Source organism: Lutra lutra, chromosome 12 (assembly GCF_902655055.1).
Source record: "Lutra lutra chromosome 12, mLutLut1.2, whole genome shotgun sequence".
Lineage (NCBI taxonomy): Eukaryota > Metazoa > Chordata > Mammalia > Carnivora > Mustelidae > Lutra > Lutra lutra.
Genome location: NC_062289.1, coordinates 61,081,408 through 61,105,883, shown reverse-complemented (window position 1 = coordinate 61,105,883; position 24,476 = coordinate 61,081,408).

The following is a 24,476-nucleotide window of genomic DNA, read 5'->3' as shown; positions in this document are numbered from 1 at the left end:
ATATATTAATTTATTTTAGAACTCCTTAGAACTACCAGCAGTGTTTTCAGCCTCGTTGGCATAAACTTTAAACTTTATAAGTACTTAAAGTACTTAAGTAAAGACTGAGTTGGTTGCCTGCTTAAACTTGGCAGAGTGTGGCAGGAGCACTATTCCATTTTCTTTCTCTGTATAGTTTGTTAGGGAGATCGCTACCAGAAAAATATTGCGTGGCAGAGCTCACTTCTGTGATGGCTTCCCTGAGACAGAATTGGTTTTAGTTTTGGCTGTAGGATCTGTTTGTGTGTTTCCTTTCCTTGTGTGGGAAGAAGAGGAAGTCGACAGGTAGGGTGGAAGAACCAGCTTACTCCCAATACTGTAACATAAGATGGCATGACCAAGGGTGATACTCTGGAGCTGGCTTCTCCATTGTCTCTGAGACCTCAATTAAGATGGCTTTTAAGATGGTTATCAAGGTCAAGACATGCATTCTCTGAGTGGCAGATGCAGCCATACCCACACATGCCACCCTGCTCGCACCACCTCATTCCACTGTCCAACTTATTGCCCAGCTCCACCTTTCTTTCCCAAAAGGCTTTCTTTGGCCGTCAAAGCCTTGGCTGTCCCAGGCAGAGGCAGCAAAGAAATTATTTGGGAAATTAACACTGTCCGAGGAGTGGTCTTCAACCCATGACAAGAGTTGGCAGATAGTTACCCCAGTGATTCCAGCCCTTGGCTGAGATACATGGCTCCCAGATTCACTGTTTCCCAGAATCCTCCGGGGCCCTCAGTTTGATAATGGTTTGATGGTTTGATAAAGAACCATTTGTTGTCTACCTTCACTGCCTTGTCTCAACTCTTACTCCCACAGTGATATTTTCTTCATCTCCCCAGTAAATTAGGAGTACTCAAACACTTGTCTCAAGGTCCACTCCCAAGAGAACCCAAACTAAGACTTTATGCAAATCAAATAAATTCTAGTGCATATCTGTATCTGGGCTGAGGATCTAGAGAGTGGACACTCAGGAAAGATCCAGTTAGGCCCATTGACTTTTCATTGATGTTGTCAATGTTTTAGTGAAAGCAATCTTCCTCAATCCAATCTGATGATTTAATCTGTGCTCACTTCATATATTTTTTTCAAAATTTAAGAAGATTCAGTGACATGAACTTGAGATGTTTACTCTTCTATATGAGTTAAAGTTGTGTTGGGATCTGCTCTAAAACTTTTTTTTTTTTAAGATTTATTTATTTATTTTAGGGAGGAAGAGAGAGAGAGAGAGGAAGGTTCAAAGGGAGAGAGAAAGATGCAGACTCTGCAATGAGCAGGGAGCCTGATGTAGTGTCTATCTCATGACCCTGAGATCATGACCTGAACTGAAACCAAGAGTCATATGCTTAACTGACTGAACTACCCACATAGACCAAAGGTATTTTTAATTTATCCTCATATGAAAATCTGATCATCTCCGTAATTATTTGGGTTGATTTTTTTCAGGATCTCAGGATCCCACTGTATTTCAGGTGAAGATGTACATTTAGCAGAATGCCTTCCATTTTATTTTAAAGGTTTCTCTCATGGATTCACGGAACAAAGATTTACTTTGTACTTATAATGTGTGTGGTCTGTAAGACTCCAGTGATTCATTACATTTCTTGGAATTTTGATATGTTGCAACTCATTAAATTAATGTATCTAGGGAAGACATGACTTCAATGCTTTTTAAATTTTCTTAACATTTTAAACCTATCCTTTCAGAAGGAAGTGTATTTTCTCTGCTCTACACACCCAAGACACTCTATCTGTACCTTTCTGATGTCACTTCTACTTTAGCTTGCAAAAAAAATTTTTTGGCAAATTTTTTTTAATATAACCTCTACTAGTTTATAAACTTCCACACCGTCTAAAACATGTTCTATATAAAACAGACACCAACTACTTATATAATCCCTTCAGAGAATTTTACTCTTAGAACTTAAACTTGCTCATGATGAAGCTTATTTGCCACTTTCATATGCATTCACAGTTTATTGATATAATCTTGGATTTACTTTTTATCATGTACATTCCATTATCTGAAGAAACAAAACAAGACAACTAAATATCTATTTTTTTAGAGGTTTTCCTTCTAGTACATTGGAAAGGGGTCAAGGAAAATTTCTGCTTTGAACTGGTAGAAGACTTCCAGGTTTATCCCCCATGTTAAGAGTCTATAAATTACTAGGAGTAACACATGCTTACTGATAGCTGAACAAGACCACTGAAAGAGAAGGTTCTTCTTTTGCTGTTAAGGGTCTGTCCCATTTTGCTTATGTTATCTCAGTGGTCATAAAAATCAGTCCCATATGATGAGTACATTTAGGTAATTCCAATGAAAACCTAATATCATTGCCTGTGTGGAGTTTAACTATTTGAGTCACAAGAAACATGGTAGAAACTCATAGCTAACTGGATTACATATTATATCTCAATTTATGAGTCCTTTTAAATGAATGTGCAAGATAACACAGATTTCTTATTCATCTAACATTTTAAAGGGATTTGTGGGATTAAATTAAATACAGCTAGTCTGGACAATGAAGAGGGCAGGGCTGTTTCTGCAGTGAATGGTAAGAACATGAAGTGTGAATTCTTTTCACTATCACTTTTTTCTATGACATTCTTATCATACACTGATACCTAGATTACTGTAGGAAATAGCAATTCTCATGTGAATCAGAAGATTATTAGAGGTTGTGTTGTTAAATATTAATCATAAATGGTATTAAATGTCTCAGATCAAGCATATTGCACAATCAAATGTAAGGGAAACAGCAGACACAGAAGAGGAAAGAAAGACAAGCAAAAGTTGAAAAGTAAGGACTATTTTTTTATATTCCAGGCTGTGCTAACTACTTTTACATATGTAATTTCACTTCTCACAGAAATTTTGCAAGGGAAGTATTATTTCCAGGTCTCTGCTGAGGTTGCTGAAAGGCAGGATACATTTGTTGGGGTCACACCCCAAGGCAGGTCAGAGTCCAAATCCTTGATTAGGAGTGAGGGGGAGAGAGAGACAAAGAGAGAGAAGAAGAAGGAGGAGGAGGAGGAGGATGAGAAGGAAGAGGAAGAGAAGGAGGAAGGGTCAGGGAAAAAAAAATGAGGAGGAAGAAAAGAAAGGAGAAGATGGAGGAGGAGGAGGAGGGAGGGAGGGAAGAAGGAAGGAAAAGGGTAATGTATAGGATGAAAGTGATAACGAATAAAGGGCCACAAGAACTGGAAGAACAGAGATGAGGGTGGGAATAAAGCAGGGAAGTGTTCTGGTGTATTCTGTGTCAAGGTAGGGTCTTCATCTTTGACAAGAGCAAGAGTTACAGGTATATACAGGACACTGGTTCTCTTTTCCTAAAAATTACCTCAGCTAAGCCTAAAACAAAAGAACTTTACTAAAAATCAGTTATTGTGGAGAAAATGATTAGGATTGTCTTGAAAGAATAAAAAGGATGCTCCATGGAAAAAGCTTTATTTCATTTGTTCTGAATATGTTAACTTTTGGTGAATGTCTAGGGTGTTTCACTTGTCAGTCTCGACTTTCCATGGCTGTAATGCAGTCAACCAAATTTTAAAAGAATTACCCCTTCTTTGAAAGAGGTTAATTGATTAGACCCAAAGTTTGGGTCCTAGTGGAGCAGATGGGGAAACTGGGAAGTGCTAGGGGCTGTTACCCACAGGGAGGCAGGTGTTGGGCCAAGGCCAGGGATGCTCCAACTCTCCTACCTCTGATGGCTGTAAGAGGGCACCAGGCCTGTGGAGACCTCAATGGTTAATGTGAAGTTTGTAAATGCACTCGCTTTTACGAACAGGGCATCAGGATGCATTATTAATGCCTGACTGAGAAGGATACCAAGAGGCTTTTGTGGTTTATGCAGTAAACTGTGTTTTCACTTAAGAGTGGAATATAGTAAATACACATTGATGATACAGGCAATAGTAATCATAAAACCACAGCACAGGCAGGCTGACAACAGAGGCCTGCTGCCAATTTGCAGCTAATTCGATGGTAAACGTTTGCCTTTAAAATGTTTCTATCCAAGGTAGATGGGTATTCGCAAACCCTCTGTAATGTCTAAAAACTTTGTTCACAAAGAGATCTCTGAATTTCCACCATTAGAAAATCCAGTGTATTCTTCAGATACAATTTGGCTCATGAAGTTATTTAATAGTTGCTGTTTTGAGAATACAACTCTTTTTCCATTTTTAAGTAATATAATTAAAAATGCAATGAATTGAAACCATTTAAAAATATATATTTTTGAAAGGTACGGTCCTTCTAGAAATCATGTTTTCTTACCCAGCTTGTTGTTCTGAAAGACATGGCATTTATGAAAACTTCAGGGCTTTCTTCAACTAAAGAATATGCTTGTCAACAAAGAGGGAGCTTGGATATCCTCAGTTCACAAATCCTTGATTTATGAACCACTAGGTAGCACAGATACACTTTTCTGGCTGCCCATCACTGCTGAAGCCACAGCTAGGGGAGCCATTTCAATGGCAGTTTGGGTAAAACGGGTTTCTGGCCAAGTAGTCTCCCCACTATGTGGTTACCTGGAGGAAGAGTCTTAATGGCAAACAATCAAATTAGGACAGATCAATGGGAGTGCAACCTATTCTTAGGTTGGAAGCTACACTTAGTGCAATACATTCCTGCCAATCAAGCCACATACATGTAGGCTTTGTTATAAATATGCATTTCAGAATATTTCCTCAACAAACCCTAAGAGAACATTTAAGGTCATGCTACAGAAATCCCAGCAGCAGATTCCACATGGTTCTTCAAACAAAAACAAAAGCAAAAGCAAAACAACAGCCTACTCTTTCTGTGTATTCTAATAGGACCAGCTTTTTTTTTTTTTAAAGATTTTATTTATTTATTTGACAGACAGAGATCACAAGTAGACAGAGAAGCAGGCAGAGAGAGGAGGAAGCAGGCTCCCTGATGAGCAGAAAGCCCGATGCGGGGCCCGATTCTAGGACCCTGGAATCATGACCTGAGCTGAAGGCAGAGGCTTTAATCCACTGAGCCACCCAGGCACCCCAGGACCAGCTTTTTGTCTATGAGTTGCAGCATTATGAATGTTAGGTTTATAAGTTATATTATCTTTCATACTCACGATAGTCCTCTGTGCTCTTGAAAGAATGGAAGGAAGGAAAGAAAGGATGAAGGGAGGAAGGAAGGAAAGAAACACATCCAAAAAGAAGGGTTTGTTTTCATAGCACTCAGCAATAAACAAGCAATTTAGGAACAAGGAAAAGACCCCATGTATATGAAAGGGAAAGAGGTTGGTTGACCGTGGGTTTACCTCAAGCAAAATGCGATATATTTAATGTATGGTTTTACTTTCAGAGGAAACAAAGAGCTTTAGAGATTTTTAGCCTCTGTTCTTTATTGCTTATCTTTAAATTATACATTGCTTCTATTTCCTTCAAGACAGAAGATGGTCTCAATGATCACAAGAAGAATTGGGCAATATCTATGGGGAAATTTCTCTGTAAATAGGATAAAATACTTTTTACAGTTTAAAGGTTCATCTACAGGGCCAGCTGGCTCCAGAGTGGTCTTTCTCATTTGTTCCAAGTCTTTCCAGTGTATTCACCTTTCTGTCTCTCTGCCTCACTCTCTCACCTCCTCTCATACTCTCTCTCATTTAAGATGTTCTCATACGTGATCAGCAGCCTATCTTTCTAAGCACTGCCTGAGGTTAATATTTGTGATTTCTTCTTTTCATAGACCATAGAAAAGTGTAAGAAGAAGGATTGATATTTCTGAATCTCCTTGTTCAGAACACATGAAGGGAAGTTGGATTCAGTGGCTGCATTACTGATCTCTGAGGATAAGCGGCTGAACTATTTAGCAGTGAAAAATATATGCTTTAATGTTAGATTATGGTTTTGCATTCTTTAGCTTGTCATAAAATTTATTGCACTGCAGAATGATTACATGATGTTTTCGGATTAGGCCCAGATGTAGATCCAGAATGTAAATTTGCAAAGAGAAATGTGTAACATATGGTCTGGAATCCTGTGAAGGTTATGAAACCTCTGGGTCTCAAGGGTTAGTATGACCTAGATGTTATTAAAACAAGGTAATTTAAAATATATTTATACTTTTTTTTAAAAGATTTTATTTATTTATTTGACAGAGAGAGATCACGAGTAGGCAGAGAGGCAGGCAGAGAGAGAGGGGGAAGCAGGCTCACTGCTGAGCAGAGAGCCCAGTGCGGGGCTCGATACCAGGACCCTGAGATCATGACCTGAGCCGGAGGCAGAAGTTTAACCCACTCTGCCACCCAGGCACCCCTATTTATACTTTTTCATTATGTTTGTGCCATTAGCTGAAAAAGAATGAGATACTAGCAGGTCTGAGGGTGAAAAAAAATCTGATGACATAAGCTTTTGCCCTGTGAAGTGTTTATTCTATCTCCACCCAATTGCCAGAGAGCCTGAATGCCACCTTCACCCCTCAGGAAGGAAAGTGTTCTGCTTTTCACTCAGCTAGTTCCATCTTTGATGGAGCCAGTATTCAGAGACTCTAGGTTGATTCTGGGGTTCTGGATTCTTTTCCTTCTTGGAATTTGTAGGTACGCCTTTTTAGCCCAAGACTGAACACATAGTTAGGTGCTATAGACTGAAGGTTTGTGTCCTTCCAAATCTCAAGTTGATGCTCTAACCCCCACTGTGATGGCATTTGAATATGGAGTCTTTGGAAGCTACTCAGGATTAAATGAGGTCATGAGGAGGTGGTTCTCACAATGGGGTTATTACCCTTATAAAAAGAGACACCAGAGACCTTGTTCTCTCTCCTCAAACACACTAAATTAAGAGGCCATGCATGGACACAGTGGGAAGATGGCCATCTGTTAGCCAAGAAGATAGACTTCACCAGGATCCAGTGTGGCTGGCACCTTCAGTCTTAAACTACCAGCCTCCAGAACTGTGAGAAAGTAAATTTTTGTTGTATAAACCACCCAGCCTGTGGTATTTTGTTATAGCAACCTTAGCAGACTAAGACATCAGATATAATAAAAGAAGATTGAATTAAATAGAGGAGGCTCTTCTTACCTTCTGAGTCATGGCCACACAGAAACATCATGTCTTAATTCTGCAACCAGGAAGTGTTACCCGTTAGGGCTGTGATCAAAGGAGCGAGACTGATACAAAGCAAAGGTCAAGCAAAGCTTTATTTTGAGCCAAGCAGCGAGAATCAAACCGACCGTTCAGGGCCACCTCTTACAGAGAGAGTGACCCCTCCCAGCCTCACAGACTAACTTTTATAGAGCAAAGCCCATGTGATTGAGCCTGGCCACACACAGGTGACCAATGAGATTCTAACACACAGAGAAAGTTGCATAGTCATGCTAGGTCACACACAGGTGGCCAATTGAATTACAATTCACCCTATAGTAGCTATTTGAACTAGCCTATCACCTTAGTCAGAATTGGTGCCGAAAATGAGCCCAAAAGGCAGGGCCCACATTCATTAGGGAGTTAGTGATTGGATGTCTCCACCTGGCCTGACTCATCCTTGCATTTGGGCTCTGTTATCTCCACCTGACCTGACCCGCACTTGTATTTGGGCTCTGTTATCAGGGACTGATTGACCATATTTTACTGGTTTCCTGGACTTGCTTCTAAGTAAGTTCCTCGGGGGGGGGGGGGGGTGTGCAGGGTCAGTTTAAGTTTTACTGCATAAACAACAAAATCACTGTTTAACTGAGATGAAATTGCTCTGGCTAAGTAGGACCTTACATTACCTAACAGGAAAAAGTTTCAAATTAAAGGTCTTAACATTAGGAGATTATCCAGAATCATCCAAGGGCCCAAAGCCAATCACATGTGTCCTTGTAAGTAAGAGATAAAGAGAGACTCCAGGCACGCGGAAAAGGAGGAAGTAAGGTAATGGTGGATATAGAGGTAAGGTTGATGTAACCACAAGGCAAGGAAGGCTGGCAGCTCCAAAAAGCTGGATGGGGAAAGTGATACAATCTCCCCTTGAGCCTCTGGAAGGCCACTGCTCTGGCCACACCTTGATTTTGGACTTCTGGCCTTCAGAACTATGAGAGAGGAAATTTCTGTTGTTTTAAGCATGGAGACTGTGGTGATTTGTTACCTACCTTAGGAAATGAATACTCTTCAACTTCTCAATCTTCCTCCATGCATTGTTTGCTAACTGGATATGCAAGCTTGGTGCCTGGGGTCACCCCCATGGCAAAGCAACAGCTACGAAGCAGAAGTTGATAGAGTGTGAACTGAGGCCTTAAGCCGGGCTGACTGGCCTACAGAATGGGGAGACTGAGGGAAGGTCCTCTAGCTTCCGGGTCTTTGCTGACAAGAAAAACCTCCTCCCTGGTGTGGGGGGCAAACTCAAAACGAGCAATTAGCCCTTGGTATCTCTCAACAGTAGCCTGGCGACTGTGCTGGGAGTGGGGGGCACTGCTGTCAAATCATACCTTCATTCTTTGAAAGGGACAGATGAATTTTCTTTCTAACATCTCTACTCTGCTTTATTTTTATGACAAAGAATGCCTGGAGAATGCTTCTGGAAGATGAACACTTCTATATAGCTACCAGCTAGCAGGGAAAGAGGGAAAGGCTCCCTCCATGAGTCTTTCTCTACTACTTGCTCTAAAGCTTGGTTAAGGGGAAAGCCATTTGGTGGCTGGAAAGGCCTGCTGTTCTCAAGGGACCAGGAGAAGGGGTTTCTCTGAGAACACTTTTACTCAAAAAGACCGACTTTCTCAAAAACCAGCCCATGATTAATTGGTTAAAAGTTTAATTTTTCATCCCTGTTGGGGATTTGGCCGTGGCTCAGCCCAGTAATGGATAACATATGCAGAAACTCTCTTGCTACCTCCACCTTCTCCTCCAGATTTCTTTCTCCTTTTTAGTTCTGCATCTAATGTTTGGTGAGTTTCTTTGCTTGTTTGCATTTGCCAGGAAAAAGTAGCGTTTGCCTGGTTCTCTTGTTAGTCAACTTGTTCTTAGGAATGGTATGGATGGCTGGGCCAACTGCTCAGTTCCCTGTTCCTCTGCTTTAAATAATCAAAACTTAAAGCATAAATACTAACAAATACCATCTGTGTCATCTTTTTAAAATCTTTCTAGTAATCTCAAAAGCTTTAAGTAATTACTCACAAAGAAAATAAAGCATAGAGAAGAGTCTGAAAATCTCTGCCTTCCTGTTTATGATGAAAAACTTTGAACAAACAAATATTTTACAGAGTAAATGCCTGAGAACTTATGCCAGTAAGGCCAAGAGATTGCATAAAAAAATAACATTCTGCATACAAGGGATTCAGCTGTGTATTAGAGAGTCAATTATTTATTGAATTACTTCCTTTCTCCCTCTCTTTGACCTTTCTGGAGGTCACCCACAACCTGGTTAAGGAGTCACTTAGATTTTTCATTCATTCAGCACCTGAAACATTCAGACCCTTGGTTATGTGCTGAACTTAATAGGAGCATTGGAAGTGTGATGAAAGAAGGGAAGATTCTAACAGAAAGAAAGCTTCCCCCATAACTAGACGTCCATTATCCATGGATCAGAAGGGCCAAGAGTTCTTGACCATTGATCCCATTGAGGCAGATCTGGTTTTGACCAGATCTGAGATGTGCAGATGCATTATGAACTTGTCCTGGGGAAACTGCTCGGGCTTAATTGAGCAAGCCCTGCTGGGGAGATTCTAGATATCTTAGTAGTCATCTATATTTGGTCTCAGTAATTCCAGAGTGAGTCATCCAGTGTACTGAAAAGATCCATCCATTTGGAAAAATGTTTCTCAGCTCAGAAATGTCCCCAATGCACATTTTCCTCCATAGATATGCCTACTTTAATGTGATCATACACTAAATTTTTACTGTTTGTAGCAACCAGAGAAATATAAAAATTACTTCTGAGAATAGTCTTGCTGACCCAGTCACAAACATTCATGGACACTTGTTGCCTTCTGGGTACTATACAAGGTAAGTCTCATCAAAGGTTCGAGCAATTTGGAAGTTGACAATATGTTTTAAACACAGAAATATATAGCAGGTCTTTGAATTTTTCACATCTAGAACATTTCACCTGAGATGTTTGAAACTCCATGCTGGCAATATATCAATCACTTAAAGTAACATCATGGCTTGATTCACTCCTGGAAAAGTGAAGAAAATCATATTAAGGCTTGAACATCACACTTTGCTTATCCTGGTGAATTGTCACTTAGTGTGCAAATGACTCCAAATTGTTGAATGAAAGACTGCAGTTATGGGCTAATGTTATGCATATCTAGTCCAGATTGTAACAGGTAACCATACCAGAGACGGTGGTCATGCATTTCTTCAGGTTAACCACAGCAGTGATGATCATACTACAGTGCTCTCGATTCTTTAAACTGAAGATTCCTGAGTTGTTAAAAACTGAAGAATGTCTTTCATTTGCCAGAGAAAATGGTGGGAGTTTAAGATATAAAAATTCCTTTCTCCTTATCTAAAAATTAGGAGGAACTTGAAAAACTTCACCTTTATCTAGTGTTTACGTGAGATTTACATTAGGTGTAGGGGAGTATAGCATAGAATATTTATCTGGGGAATTGGACAAAATGGAAGAGACATCTCAGTAAAATGTGGTAATTAATCAAACATAGTTACAGATGGGGGCAGTGTGAACCAAGATTAAGGGCACTAAACTCAGCCTAAATTGGTCAGGAATGGTGATGTCTGCTCTGGGTCTTCAAGTACCTGGAGGAGATTTGTGAACACAGTTCAGAAGGACAAGTCACAAATAGAGAACATTACACGCAAAGGCACAGAACTGTCAAAGTTTGTGTAAGCGTTATAGTTTGGAATTGTAGGAGCAAAATGTGATCTGAAAACTGGTAAGAAAGCAAACTGGAGAATGGAAAGCCATTCATAAGAGGGCTTCTATGCTGTGCTGAGGATACTGGGCCTTATTCCAAGTGTATTAGAAAGGTCTTTCAAGGTCTATCCAGCAGGAATCCAGACAGCAGATTGTAATGCTAAAAGAGCATTGTACTAAGGTAGTCAAGAAGGAGAGAAAAGGATAAATATAATTTTTTTTTTAATTTTTTATTTTTTCAGCATAACAGTATTCATTATTTTTGCACCACATCCAGTGCTCCATGCAATCCGTGCCCTCTACAATACCCACCACCTGGTGCCCCCAACCTCCCAATATAATTTTTTTAAAGAGAAAATTTGTTTACATGCGAAAAGCTGTGCATAGTTAATGTATACAACTTGATGACTTTAAAGACAAGTACATATCTATGAAACTATCACTACAATTTATGCCACAGATCTATCTGTTACCTCCAAAAATTTCTTCCCACCATATTATTTCTTATTATTTTTTGTACTAAGAACATTTACGTAAGATTTACCAGCTCAGACAATTTATAAATATATACTACGGTATTGCTACGTATAGGCACTATGCTGTACAGTAGATCTCTAGGACTTTTTCATCTCATGTAACTGCAACTTTGTACTCTTTGGCTAATACTTTTCCATTTCCAATTGGCAACTGGAATTGCCAACTGGCAATTACCAATCTTCTCTCTGCTTCTATGATTTTGACTATTTTATTCATAATGTAAGTGATATCATATGGTATTTGCCTTCCTGTGTCTAGCTTATATCACTTCCCATAATATCTTTTAGGTTCATTTATATTCTTGCAAATAACAGGGTTTCTTTCTTTCTGAAGGCTGAGTAATACTCCATTACATGTATACATGTATACATCACATTTTCTTTATGCATTCATCCCTCAATGAAGTTTAGTTTGTGTCCATGTCTTGGCTGTTGTGAATAATGTTGCAATAAATGTGGGAGTGCAGATATGCCTTGGAGATCCTGATTTCCATTCCTTTGGCTAATACCCAGAAGTAGGATTGCTAGATCATATGATAGTTCTATTTTTAATTTTTGGAGCTGTACCAATTTACATTCCCAGAAGCAGTGCACAATTCCCTTTTCTCCACATCCTTGCCAACATTTTTTATCTTTTCTTTCATTTTGTTTTTGAAAATAGCCATATCCTAACAGGTATGAGGTGATATTTCATTGTGGTTTTGCTTTGCATTTCCCTGACCATCTTTGATGTTGAGCACTTTTTCATACACCCATTAGCTATTTGTATGTCTTTTTTGGAGTAACGTCTATTTAGTTCTTTTGCCCATTTTTAAATTGGGTGGTTTTTTGCTGTTGAGTTGTAGGAGTTCTTTATATATTTGAATATTAACTATCAGATATATGGTCTGAAAATATTTTCTTCAATTATGTAGGTCACCTTTTGATTTTGTTGATGGTTTCTGTTGCTATGTAGAAACTTTTTAGTTTGATGTAATTCCACTTGTTTATTTTTGTTTTTGGCACTTGTGCTAATATCCAGAAGTCTTCCCCTATGTTTTCTTCTAGAAGTTAAGGTCTTATATTTACTACAAATTCAGTTCTTACATTTAAATCTTTAATTCATTTTGAGTTGATTTTTGCATGGTGTGAAATAGGGTCCAATTTCATTTCTCTTTCTTTCTCCCTCCCTCCCTTCCTCCCTTCCTTCCTTCCTTCCTTATGTGAATATCCAGTTTTCCCAACACCAGTTATTGAAGAGACTATCCTTTCCTCACTGTGTAGTCTCACAGCCTTTTTAAGGATCACTTGGCCATGTACATGTGGGTTTATTTCTGGATTTCTACTGTATCGCATTGATTAATATGTCTGTTTTTATGCGAGCATCATGCAGTTCTGTTTACTGTAGCTTTGTAATACATTTGATATCAGAAAGTGTAATGCCTCCTGCTTTACTCTTGCTTAAAGTTGTGTGACTATTTGAGGTCTTTTACAGTTCCATATGAATTTTAAGATATTTTCTGTTTCTATAAAAAATGCCATTGGGATTTTTGGAAGGAGATTGCATTGAATTGGTAGAGTACTTTAGGCATTTTGACAACATTAGTTCTCCCAATCCATGAACACAGCATGGTTAAATTTATTTTTAAATATTTCATTCATTTTAATGCTATTTTAAGTGGGATTATTTTGCTAATTTCTTTTTTGGATAATTTGTTGTTAAGATATAAAACATAGCTGATTTTTTTGTATATTAATTTTGTATCCCGCAGTTAAGCTAAATTCATTTATTAGCTCCAAAAGTTTTTTCTTCAGTCTCTAAACTTTTCTACATGTAAGATCATGTTATCTGAAAATAGAGATAATTTTACTCTTCTCTTTCTGATGTGAATATTTTTTTTAAACATTTTATTTATTTATTTGAGAGAAGAGAGAGACAGTGAGAGAGAGCATGAGCGAGGAGAAGGTCAGAGGGAGAAGCAGACTCCCCGTGGAGCTGGGAGCCTGATGCGGGACTCGATCCTGTGACTCCAGGATCATGACCTGAGCTGAAGGCAGTCGCTTAACCAACTGAGCCACCCAGGCGCCCTGATGTGAATATTTTTAATTTCTTTTTTCCTGCCTAATTGTTCTGGCAAGGACTGCCAGTACTATTTTGAATGGAGTGGCAGGAATAGACATCCTTGACTCATTTATAAAAATTTAAAGATACTTTTGCATTTGTGTTCATGAAAAATATTAGTTTGTAGTGTTCTTGTAATGCTCCTTTTGTAAAATGAATTAGAAAGTATTCTCTAATTCTCTATTTTCTGAGTTTATAAAGAATTTTTTTATTTCTTCCTTAAACATTTAATTGAATTCACCAGTGAAAGTATTTGGGCCTGGAGATTTCTTTGTGAGAATTTAATAACTTTAATTGCTTTTTCATTTGTTTTTATATCCACTTGGAAACTTGTACCTTTTAATTATTTTATCTAATTTATCAAATTTTGAACTTATTTAAAACATTTTTTGAACTTACTAACATAAAGTTGTTATTCATAATAATTATCTTTGTAATGTTTGTACAATCTGTAGTGATGTCTCCTCGTCCACTTCTGACAAGGTCTACTTCTATCTTCTCCTTTTCCCCCCAAAATCAGTCTTGTGAGAAGCTTATCAGTTTTACTTATCTTTTTAAAGAGCAAGATACTGATTTTATTTATTTTCTCTCTTGTTTTTTCATATTTTATTCATTGCTTTCTTCTTTCTCTATTTCTATTTCCTTTATTACATTAGGTTTAATTTGTTCTTTTTCTAATTTCTTAAGGTGACAACTCAGAACATTGATTGTCGTTCTTCTTTTCTAGCATCAGTATTTAACTTTGAAGTACTATTTTGTTTGCATCTGACAAATTTTGACACTTCTGTATTTTTTGATTATTTGATTTAATGACTGAATGACATCTCTTGGGATTTCTTATTTGGCCCATTGATTATTTGAAAGTGATTAGTTTCTAAGTATTTAGAATTTTCCTATATATGTTATTGTTACTGAGTTTTAATCCTATGGTGGCCAGAGAACATGTGTACATGATTCCAATCTCTTAAATTTTAGATTTTTTTGTATGACTGAATATATGCTGCATGCTGGTAAATGTAGTTTATATAGTTGTAAAGAATATGTATTTTGCTTTTGTTGAGTTTAGTGTTCTATAAATATCAATTTGCTCTAGGTTATTGATAGTGTTGTTCAACCATTCTGTCTTTGATGATTCTTTTGTCTGTCTGTTCTATCAATTGCTGGTCCAAAGGCTGTTAAGAATTCTTTACTTCCCTAAAACTTTATAAACACACCCCCCCAAAGAATATGCTGAAAGTCTAAAATATTTACTCTCTGTAACTTTAGAGAAAAAGCCTGCTGACTTCTGGGTTAAAATCTCCAACTCTGTGAAATTATTTGCTTCTTTCACATTGGATATGAGAAATATGTGTAGTGTAAAAAACATAAAAGTGTGGTCGCTTGTAAATCATGAACAGGGAAACAAAATAAACCAAACATCAGTGTTAAATATTTAAAGATAAGCAACAATTCAAGGCGGAAAGACTAAAATGGGAGAAAATGAATGATTTTTATATCAATAATGTGCAATTATTACTTTGAAACATGATATAAATGGTTCATACTGCATAAATTTTTGTGTATTTGCTTGTTTTTCCTAAATATTTTTTGATAATTGTACAACTTGAAAGATCTTACCAAAGGTCATTTGTTTTCAATGCTGTGTAAAATTCTGTTGCATGAAATACTGTAATAGTATATTATTTTTGGATTCAGAGCTAAAAAAATATATGAGTATATAAAAATTTATGAGAAATTTAAACTTAAGAAGTAATATAAAGGTTTCAGTTGGGGAGGAAGGAAGATAGGTGGCCTTGTCTATGAATTAACTGTTCTATCAATCTTTTGGTTTTCATATATTTGTTGTATTATTTTTATAACTTTATTTTCTTAAGTATTGTACAAAGTGCATAAATAAAATTAAATGATAAATCCTCATTTTGTCAATATGAGTTTTATGAAATCCAATGTGCTAAAACTAATTGCATTAAAATACACAGAGCAGGGGCGCCTGGGTGGCTCAGTCGGTTAAGCGGCTGCCTTTGGCTCAGGTTATGATCCCAAGCATCCTGGAATCAAGTCCCGCATTGGGCTTCTTGCTCCGCAGTGAGCCTGCTTCTCCCTCTGCCTGCCTCTCTGCCTGCCTGTACTCTCTCTATCTCTCTGACAAATAAATAAATAAATTCTTTAAAAAAATACATAAAGCAAATGATCTTAGTAATTCAATGGGAAATTGACAGAAATGAAATAGCATTGGGAGACTTTAAAATATTGCTCAGCATCTAAGGCTAATGGTAGTAAAGAAAATAGAGGATAAAAAGCTTAGTAAATCACTAAAGTTTTTCTAAGTGACTAAAAATTTACTAAGTTGTGTAAGCTACTTTAGTACATGCATATGAACTTTTTATCCTACACACCAAGAATGACTCTGTCATTGTCCATTGAATATATTTAAAGAATGAATGATATATTAGACCACAAAAAAGCAGTATTTTCCCAAATTAGAAATTATGCAGGTCACATTTTATAAATATAACTATCATTAATTTCTAATTAGTCTAACATATTTTTAAAATGCCTTATTTGACTCAGTAGTTAATAAGTGCTTGTTGATTGTTTTTTATTTCAACATGGTGAATTCACCTTCTGCCAAAACAAGTTTTGAACAGGTAGGTTTTTTCCCTTTAAGTGTTTTATTCATTCAGGATTGATACTAATTCATGTTTGCAGACTCATTCCTTGTAGACTCAGTTTCTGCTGTAGGAGAACAACAACAAAAGACTCACTGATGTTTGTTTCATTGGCTGATGGGATAATTATCAATAATTCCTTACACAACATATTAATTTCAAGGATCAGGACTTATTTTTCCAGTCCTGCTTGTATATGGGACACTTCTCTTATTCACTGCCATTTTAAAGAGTTGTTTTTCATTCAGGACAAAGGGTAGATTAAATTGGGCCTTGAGGAGAATTATCTGACAAGGAGAACAAGAAGCAGATCTAGAAGGAGACAAGGTTTGTTTAGCTGTATTGGCTGAGTGGGAAGCAGGTTCAGGCAGCAGCTAAGTAGGGAAGAAGATGCATAAGGGGACAGTTTGTGTCTATGAACTGTACAGTCCCATGCCCATGAGGCCCACTTGAGACAGCTGTATGTGTGGGTTGTATTAGATAGAGACCAAAGGCAACGAATTAATTTTCTTGAACGTTGAGGTTGGGTGGGTACTAAGAAGAAGATATTTGTGTTTCCTGAAGGGAGAGGTGACAATGCAGAGTAGAGAGAGCATTTGGATTACTCGGCTTTGAGACAACAGAATGTATGATTATTATTATTTTTTAGCAAGAGTTATGTAAAAAGATGGGAGTGTAAATAAGTTAGCAGTTTACCTAAGAATTGCAAGGATGAAAGAAAACCAGGTAAAGATATGCACATCGCACTCCTATGTAACTACTGAGCGATAATAAAACACGAAGATGAAACTGAACAATTGCATAACATAATTAAGCAACAATGCCATTAGAAACATTTCATTGAGGGCGCCTTGGTGGCTCAGTGGGTTAAGCCACTGCCTTCGGCTCAGGTCATGATCTCAGGGTCCTGGGATCGAGTCCCGCATCGGGCTCTCTGCTCGACAGGGAGCCTGCTTCCCTCTCTCTCTCTGCCTGCCTCTCTGTCTACTTGTGATCTCTCTCTGTCAAATAAAAAATAAATAAAATCTTAAAAAAAAAAGAAACATTTCATTGAGTTTTTGTAAGTAACAGTTCATGTCTGTTTTAAGGACAGTGGTTCAAGTAGTATGAACTTTAACATATACACGATTACACGTTTTTGCAATTCACATCATCAGCATGGGTTAGAACCACCTACCTGCTAGATCATGTACCTGGGGCAGATTTTGAGTGTCTTGATCACAGAATTCAAGGTCTCCCTGCTCAATGACATCCATTGTGGATGCATTCCAGGAAATCATTTAACTTTATAAATAATGCAGTCTTTCTACAATTTCCTTTCCCTCTAGGTTTTGGTTTCTTGAATGATTTCAAAAATTATTCTGCAATAGCATTATTCCAGTGTTATTCCATTGTTTAAATTTTGGAAAGGGAAGAGTCTGGTGGCTTGATAGCTAAAGTGAAGTAGTGGAACTAGAATGTTCACACTCACTGCTTGGCTCTGCAGGTTGCATTGCAACTTCATTTGGTAAAATAAATTGTTTGAGAAGATGTTTGGAAGAATTCCTTGGCTCTAGTAAATACGCATTTTCTTTAGCTTTTTTAAGTGATTGCAATTCTTCTCTAACACTGTAATAAGAGCACCCACAGACCGTGACTTCTTCCCTTTCCTTGCAAAGGGAAGACAACCATTGGCTCAGGTCGTGTGTGGGACTGATGTAATAATGAGAAATTCATGGTCTCATTTTGGTCCCATTTGTGATCCCATTTTGACCTCTGGCATTTAGACATGGAAGATTTAAAATATAAACTTTAAACCATAATTATGTCAACATTCTCAGGCTTTTTGAGACAGGTTGGATGTTAGGAGAACTGGATGGCAGAGTCCCTGCATTCAGGAGAGTTCAGCTGCAAAAATGACAACCAACGATATGTTGATAAGTAAGGCCCATAACCAAAGTAGAGGGCCATGCCCCATCACTACCCAACCTGCAATCATTTCTTTTCACTACACAATAAGAACAAAAGCTGACCCTTGTAAACTTTTCTCTGTGCATTCACATGCAGGCACAAACACGTGTCCATGTGCATTTTTTTAAAAAAACTGAGCTCATTCTAATGGTTTTTGATAAGCTGCTTTTCCCGGACAACTACTTAAGGATATAGTAGCATACTGATGAACAAAGTTATCATTTTTAATGGTTTGGAGACAGAATGCCCAAAATGGCCCATAAATGTGTTTACAATATATATAGCCAACTAAGCCTATTGTTAATATTTTTAAAGTTGCTTACTATATATGCAAAACCCTTATGTTTATTTGTATTTCTTCCTTACTACATAATACATTATCTTTTCTTGTATTTATTGGCCATTTGTAAATTGCCTTTTATGTCTTATCCAGTTTTCTGTTATGTTTTTCTTATTGTTTGGTAATAACTCTTTGTTATTACAAATGCTATAGGTCTTTGGCATATAAAATGGGAATATTTCCTCTAGTTTTTTATTCATCTTTTATAAAAAATGTTTGAAGAACAGAAAATTAAAATTTTTATATAGTTAAATATATCATTAATTCTTTTACAGTTTCTGCATTTAGTGCCATGCTTAGAAAAGACTTCACATTTGCAGGGCATAAATACACTGAATTATAATTTCTTTTTTTACTTTTTTATATAGTCATTTTTTTCATGTCCAATTTAACCCATCTAGGTTATATCATAAGGGTAAGTATCCATTCGTTATTATTTCCAATGACAATCATTAGCCTCCTCATTATTTATTGAATAATTCATTTTCCACTGTAGATTTAAAATGGAATGACTCTACTTTGATATACTTCTTTGAGTCCTCTTGTGTTCCATTTATTTTCTGTCCTGTGAAGTAAATACACTGTTTAAATAGTTAATTTAAATTTAATTTAAATTATTAAATATATTTTAATATCTGATTGCATAAGTTCCAACACATTGTTTTACTTTTTCAGAATCTTCTCCTATGGTTTGTCTTTCAGACACATTTTTTTTTTTAAGAGAGGGAGGGAGGGAGCAGGGAGGGGCTGAGAGTGAGGGAGAAAGAGAAAATCTTGAGGCTGGGCTTGATCTCAGGACCCTCTTTCAGACACATTTTATTTTAAATTTTTATTTATTCTTACTTACTTTAAAGATTTTATTTATTTGTTTGACAGAGAGAAAGAGGAAGAGAGAGTTCACAAGCAGGGGGAGTAACAGGCAGAGGGAGAAGAGTAGCAGGCTCTCTGAGGAGCAGAGAGCCCAAGGCAGGGCTCCAACCCAGGACCCTGGGATCATGACCTGAGTCAAAGGCAGGTGCTTCACCGACTGAGCCACGTAAGTGCCCCTTAGACACATTTTAAAATCAGATTGACACTTTACAAGACTACTTCCCCCTCCCCCACCAACAACATTAAAATTTACACTGAGATTGATTACCTTTATAAATTAAGTTTGGGGAAGTTTAGAATCCTTTCAGTTTTGAGTCTTCCCCTATAAAAATGAATCATACCTATTTATTTACTTAATTCCATGGTTTTTCAGTACATATTTCTATTTTTTTTCTTATAAACCTTAGACAATATATGGTAGGTGTGTGTTTATATATGTTATAATCTATTGGCATTGAAAAGGAAAGTCTTAGTCATAATATTTTTAGCTATTTATTAATATCATTGAAAATTTTAATTTTTGGATCTTATTTTATACTTACCTATTTGGCAATTTCTTTTATTGAATCTACTATTTTCCGATTATTTCCTGAACTCTAGGACATTTCAGGTAAACAATCACAAAATTTGCAAATAATAAAGATTTTCACTTTCTGAGTTCATTAATTAATGCTGCAAAGTTTGTATTCCATTATAACATATGCCACAATTGATTTATCTTTTCATCTGCTAATGAAAATTTGGATTGTTGCCAAATTTTGATGGCTACAAATAAAGTGGCAATGAACATTAGTACAGATTCATATTTGTATGAATATATGTGTTCTTTACTCTTAAGGAAATATCTCTGTGTGGAATGGCTGAATTCTATAGTAATTACAACTTTAACATTTTAGAAACTGCCAAATGATTTTCCAAAGGGATTGTACCATCTTTAATATCCACCAGCAGTGTATGGGAGTTCCAACAGTTCTAGTCCCTTCCGACACTTGTATTCAGTCTTGCCATTTTATATGTTCTGGTGGGTTTGCAAGGATACCCTCATTAAGGTTTTAATTTGCATTTCCCTAATAACCTATGGTGTTGAACATTTTTTGTGTGCTCATGTGCCATTGGTATATCTTCATTCATAACATATCTGTTCAAATTGTCCTTTTTTTTTAATTTTATTTTTTATAAACATATATTTTTAATCCCCAGGGGTACAGGTCTGCGAATCGCCAGGTTTACACACTTCACAGCACTCACCATAGCAAATACCCTCCCCAATATCCATAAACCCACCCCCCCTCTCCCAACCCCCCTCCTCCCATCAACCCTCAGTTTGTTTTGTGAGATTAAGAGTCACTTATGGTTTGTCTCCCTCCCAATCCCATCTTGTTACATTTATTCTTCTCTTACCCACTTAACCCCCCATATTGCATCTCCTCTCCCTCATATCAGGGAGATCATATGATAGTTGTCTTTCTCCGATTGACTTATTTCGCTAAGCATGATACCCTCTAGTTCCATCCACGTCGTCGCAAATGCAAGATTTCATTTCTTTTGATGGCTACATAGTATTCCATTGTGTATATATACCACACCTTCTTTATGCATTCGTCTGTTGATGGACATCTAGGTTCTTTCCATAGTTTGGCTATTGTAGACATTGCTGCTATAAACATTCGGGTGCATGTGCCCCTTCGGATCACTACGTTTGTATCTTTAGGGTAAATACCCAGCAGTGCAATTGCAGGGTCATAGGGTAGTTCTATTTTCAACATTTTGAGGAACCTCCATGCTGTTTTCCAGAGTGGTTGCACCAGCTTGCATTCCCACCAACAGTGTAGGAGGGTTCCCCTTTCTCCGCATCCACGCCAGCATCTGTCATTTCCTCACTTGTTCATTTTAGCCATTCTGACTGGTGTGAGGTGATATCTCACTGTGGTTTTGATTTGTATTTCCCTGATGCCGAGTGATATGGAGCACTTTTTCATGTGTCTGTTGGCCATCTGGATGTCTTCTTTGCAGAAATGTCTGTTCATGTCCTCTGGCCATTTCTTGATTGGATTATTTGTTCTTTGGGTGTTGAGTTTGCTAAGTTCTTTATAGATTTTGGACACTAGCCCTTTATCTGATGTGTCATTTGCAAATATCTTCTCCCATTCTGTCAGTTGTCTTTTGGTTTTGTTAACTGTTTCCTTTGCTGTGCAAAAGAAAAGGCAGGTGCTTTTGATCTTGATAAAATCCCAAAAGTTCATTTTTGCCCTTGCTTCCCTTGCCTTTGGTGGTGTTCCTAGGAAGATGTTGCTGCGGCTGAGGTCGAAGAGGTTGCTGCCTGTGTTCTCCTCAAGGATTTTGATGGATTCCTTTCTCACATTGAGGTCCTTCAACCATTTTGAGTCTATTTTCATGTGTGGTGTAAGGAAATGGTCCAATTTCATTTTTCTGCATGTGGCTGTCCAATTTTCCCTACACCATTTATTGAAGAGGCTGTCATTTTTCCATTGGACATTCTTTCCTGCTTTGTCGAAGATGAGTTGACCATAGAGTTGAGGGTCTATTTCTGGGCTCTCTATTCTGTTCCATTGATCTATGTGTCTGTTTTTGTGCCAGTACCATGCTGTCTTGATTATGACAGCTTTGTAATAGAGCTTGAAGTCCAGAATTGTGGTGCCACCAACTTTGGCTTTCTTTTTCAATATTCCTTTGGCTATTCGAGGTCTTTTCTGGTTCCATATAAATTTTAGGATGATTTGTTCCATTTCTTTGAAAAAAATGGATGGTACTTTGATAGGAATTGCATTGAATGTGTAGATTGCTTTAGGTAGCATAGACATTTTCACAATATTTATTCTTCCAATCCAGGAGCATGGAACATTTTTCCATTTCTTTGTGTCTTCCTCAATTTCTTTCATGAGTACTTTAGAGTTTTCTGAGTATAGATTCTTAGTCTCTTTGGTTAGGTTTATTCCTAGGTATCTTATAGTTTTGGGTGCAATTGTAAATGGGATGGACTCCTTAATTTCTCTTTCTTCTGTCTTGTTGTTGGTGTAGAGAAATGCAACTGATTTCTGTGCATTGATTTTCTATCCTGACACTTTACTGAATTCCTGTACAAGTTCTAGCAGTTTTGGAGTGGAGTCTTTTGGGTTTTCCACATATAGTATCATATCATCTGCGAAGAGTGATAGTTTGACTTCTTCTTTGCCGATTTGGATGCCTTTAATTTCCTTTTGTTGTCTGATTGCTGAGGCTAGGACTTCTAGTACTATGTTGAATAGCAGTGGTGATAACGGACATCCCTGCCGTGTTCCTGACCTTAGCGGAAAAGCTTTCAGTTTTTCTCCATTGAGAATGATATTTGCGGTGGGTTTTTCATAGATGGCTTTGATAATATTGAGGTATGTGCCGTCTATCCCTACACTTTGAAGAGTTTTGATCAGGAAGGGATGCTGTACTTTGTCAAATGCTTTTTCAGCATCTATGGAGAGTATCATATGGTTCTTGGTCTTTCTTTTATTAATGTGTTGTATCACATTGATTGATTTGCGGATGTTGAACCAACCTTGCAGCCCTGGAATAAATCCCACTTGGTCGTGGTGAATAATCCTTTTAATGTACTGTTGAATCCTATTGGCTAGTATTTTGGCGAGAATTTTTGCATCTGTGTTCATCAAAGATATTGGTCTGTAGTTCTCTTTTTTGTTGGGATCCTTGTCTGGTTTTGGGATCAAGGTGATGCTGGCCTCATAAAATGAGTTTGGAAGTTTTCCTTCTGTTTCTATTTTTTGGAACAGTTTCAGGAGAATAGGAATTAGTTCTTCTTTAAATGTTTGGTAGAATTCCCCCGGGAAGCCGTCTGGCCCTGGGCTTTTGTTTGTTTGGAGATTTTTGATGACTGTTTCAATCTCCTTACTGGTTATGGGTCTGTTCAGGCTTTCTATTTCTTCCTGGTTCAGTTGTGGTAGTTTATATGTCTCTAGGAATGCATCCATAACTTCCAGATTGTCAAATTTGTTGGCGTAGAGTTGCTCATAGTATGTTCTTATAATTGTCTGTATTTCTTTGGTGTTCGTTGTGATCTCTCCTCTTTCATTCATGATTTTGTTTATTTGGGTCCTTTCTCTTTTCTTTTTGATAAGTCTGGCCAGGGGTTTATCAATCTTATTAATTCTTTCAAAGAACCAGCTCCTAGTTTCGTTGATTTGTTCTATTGTTTTTTTGGTTTCTATTTCATTGATTTCTGCTCTGATCTTTATGATTTCTCTTCTCCTTCTGGGTTTAGGGTTTCTTTCTTGTTCTTTCTCCAGCTCCTTTAGGTGCAGGTTTGGTTGTGTACCTGAGACCTTTCTTGTTTCTTGAGAAAGGCTTGTACCGCTATATATTTTCCTCTCAGGACTGCCTTTGTTGTGTCCCACAGATTCTGAACCATTGTGTTTTCATTATCATTTGTTTCCATAATTTTTTTCAATTCTTCTTTAATTTCCTGGTTGACCCATTCATTCTTTAGAAGGATGCTGTTTAGTCTCCATGTATTTGGGTTCTTTCCAAATTTCCTCTTGTGATTGAGTTCTAGCTTTAGAGCATTGTGGTCTGAAAATATGCAGGGAATGATCCCAATCTTTTGATACCGATTGAGACTTGATTTAGGACCAAGAATGTGATCTATTCTGGAGAATGTTCCATGTGCACTAGAGAAGAATGTGTATTCTGTTGCTTTGGGATGAAATGTTCTGAACATATCTGTGATGTCCATCTGGTCCAGTGTGTCATTTAAGGCCTTGATTTCCTTGTTGATATTTTGCTTGGATGATCTGTCCATTTCAGTGAGGGGAGTGTTAAAGTCCCCTACTATTATTGTATTCTTGTTGATGTGTTTCTTTGATTTTGTTATTAATTGGTTTATATAGTTGGCTGCTCCCATGTTAGGGGCATAGATATTTAAAATTGTTAGATCTTCTTGTTGGACAGTTCCTTTGAGTATGATATAGTGTCCTTCCTCATCTCTTATTATAATCTTTGGCTTAAAATCTAATTGATCTGATATAAGGATTGCCACTCCTGCTTTCTTCTGATGTCCATTAGCATGGTAAATTCTTTTCCACCCCCTCACTTTAAACCTGGAGGTGTCTTCGGGTTTAAGATGAGTTTCTTGTAGGCAACATATAG